Here is a 3,069-nt window from a genome sequence, read left to right on the forward strand (position 1 = left end):
TCTCCAACCTGACAGCCTACCCTGCAGGTTTTGGACTTACAAGGTCTCTCTGATTGGCATGGGCCAATTAATTACTAACAGATCCAGGAAATGATAGATGATAGATAGATAGATAGATAGATAGATAGATAGATAGATAGATAGATGATAGATAGATAGATAGATAGATAGATAGATAGATAGATAGATAGATAGATCTTGTCTGTTTCTTTAGAATAACACAGACTAATTCACACAATTCTAGCATCATTGTCCTTTGCAAGTGTCCCATTTCTTTAGTTAACAGAGCCTGTGCAATTACACAGCAGATCTGGGAAGTTCCACTCTGTCTGTCTTCTGTCATTCTGTACTGGTTAGAATCCTGCCGCGAATGAAGTCCAGAATAGTTTCATATCCATGTTAGTGGTCAGCCTTAAAGCACAGAACCTGCGTTAGCTGTTCTTCTTTACATTATAAATCTTGAGATCATCATGTCTCTGGTAGAGTGTGTTCTCAGGATTGCTAATTTCACTTCTTTTTCCATAAGCAGAGAAAAAATGGAGGTTTTGGTCAAGATAGTGCCTATGTATCAGGAGGTTTACTGTTCCATGACTTAGAAGACACGAAGGCAAATGTCCTACCTTCAAAGAGCTTAGAGCCTAGAAAAGCAGATAAAAATAGTGGCCAAAAAATATAGTGACACTTTGTTATTGGTCATTTTACAAAGGCATGGAGACTTCAGCCTTATCACTAGAACCACATTGTTTAATGTGTGCGCATATTTCATGTTTGCATATGTGGTTGCAGGCACATGCACACCCTGGCACGTGTATGAAGATCAGAAGAAAACATCGAGTATTAGTCTTCACCTTCTAGGTTAGTTAAGGCAAGTTCTCTTGTTAACAACAAGGTACATCAGGAGAGCTGGCCCGATAGCTTCTGAGGACTCTATGCTTTCTGCTTCCCGTCTCCCTAGAGCAGAGCAGAGATTACTAACAAGTGCACCATGTTGGGTTTTTTTTTTAAAGATTTGTTTAATTTTTTATATATTGGGGTTTTGCTTGCATGTATGTCTGTGTGAGGATGCCATATCCGCTGAGACTGGAGTTACAGAAAGTTGTGAAATGCCATGTGGGTGCTGGGAATTGAACCAGGTCCTTTGGAAGAATGGCCAGGGCTCTTAACCACTGAGTCATCACTCCAGCCCCGCCATGTCCAGTTTTATGTAGGTGCCCACTGAGTCTGCTCCTCAGCTTACAATGTAATGAAGTTGAAAAATACCTGATAGGAAGTGATAGTTATACTAACAGCATTACTTTGGTTAAGTTTATATTGAAGTCTTCAGAATGTGGTGGGATGGGAAGAAAGGGTCCTTGCAGATCTAATTATATTCATAGGGAAAAAAGTGTAATATCCCCTAATACAACATGACCAGGGTTCTCATAAGAAGGGAAACTTGGGCAGAAATGTATAGAAAAGGAGTATCCTATGCAATGCAGGGTAAAGGTGACCATCGTCAGGGAAAGAAGAGAAGCCTTCTGGAAAATAAACCAAACTGCTAACATCTCAGACTTCCAGACTTCAAACTCTAGTAAGGTAAATACTAATGGTTTAGGATGCCCAGTTTCTGGAACTTTGCTACACTGGCCCTAGAAAAGGAATGCAAAAGTCAAGTGTGAGAGAAACATGTTGATCAGCAGTAGAAGACATAGACAAATGAGAGAGCCACCATCAAGGCGACATCATCCTGGCTTGATGGCTGGCCATGATTCAAAGGGAAAGCATGAGAGATGTGAGCCCGTTAGGGTTATGGATGCAGTGAGCTAGAAAGTGGCTACCCACTTTGCCACACGGGCACAAAACTTCTTTATGGTATGTATGTCTTTAAAGGTGCTCCCAAAGACAGACTCCCCCATCAACAGTTAGAGTGCCTTCTTCTCCCCAAGTCTGAGCCTGAAGCTGCCCCTGTGATTTGCTCTGAACAGTAGGATGAACTAGAGGCAATCTCCTATGAGCACCAATGCAAGCTTCCTGAGACCTCCCTCATTCTTCCTGTTCTTCTTAGGAATCCTGCGATCGCTACCATCGAGTAAGCTAGAGCTAACTTTTGAACGATGGATACTGGGCCCACAGATCAGTTAGCCCCATCCCCTATCAGTAGCCAGTCATCTGCCACCACAGGCAAAATTACCAGCTGCTGGCTGACCGCAGACTCAAATGAACCAACCCAGGTGACCTCAACCCACGTTCTTGATACATATGATTATGCGTATGTACACTGACACACAGATGTTGTTGGAGACTAGTCTTGGGGTGACTTCTAGTATACAGCAAAAAGTAACGGCACTGTAGGACGAATATTGTTGCCTTCTACCCAAATAAGTAATTCAAGAACAAAGCAATGTGGATAGAAATTCTGCCTTCAACATCCTGCGTAACAACTGTCAATGAGACTGTTGAGCACTTTGCTGGTTACATAATCCTGACACACGCACGAGAGAAGGCTTACCTGTATACAAATCTGAAAGACTGTGAGGTGGCTGATTTCCATGCATGGGAGGTTCCTATAAATGAATATGGACAAAATGAAGGGGGAATCAATTCATAGTGAGAACTAGGAATGATCAACATTTCAGATCAGATCAAGCAAGACAGTTAAGAAAGGAGAGAAGACACAGTGATAGATAGAAGCACCACAGAGGAAAAACAGGTTATTCTTGGCAGAGTCAAATTATTGATACCTCAAAAAAATATAGGGCTAAGTCAAGCATGGTACTTCTTTTCTTTAATTCCAGCACTCCAGAGGCAGAAGCAAGCAGAGCTCTGTAAGTTCCAGGCCAGCCCAGACTACACAATGAAACCCTATCTAAAAAAATAAGATGGGGAGGCTAATAAAATTCCAACATTTGTGGTTGAGGAGATGGCTTGAGCTTGCCATAGAAGCCTGATAACCTGATTTCTGATCTCTGGACCCTACATTTCAAAACAAAACAAAAACACATCTAGTATCTGTCCCTCCAGGTCTCTTATACTGAGATGGGGGATGAGAGTACTGTGGAGCAGCTGTCCTGGATACACAGTGCAGCAACA

This window comes from Alexandromys fortis, unplaced genomic scaffold (assembly GCF_014885135.2).
Source record: "Alexandromys fortis isolate MF-2015 unplaced genomic scaffold, M_Fortis_MF-2015_v1.1 scaffold_0, whole genome shotgun sequence".
Lineage (NCBI taxonomy): Eukaryota > Metazoa > Chordata > Mammalia > Rodentia > Cricetidae > Alexandromys > Alexandromys fortis.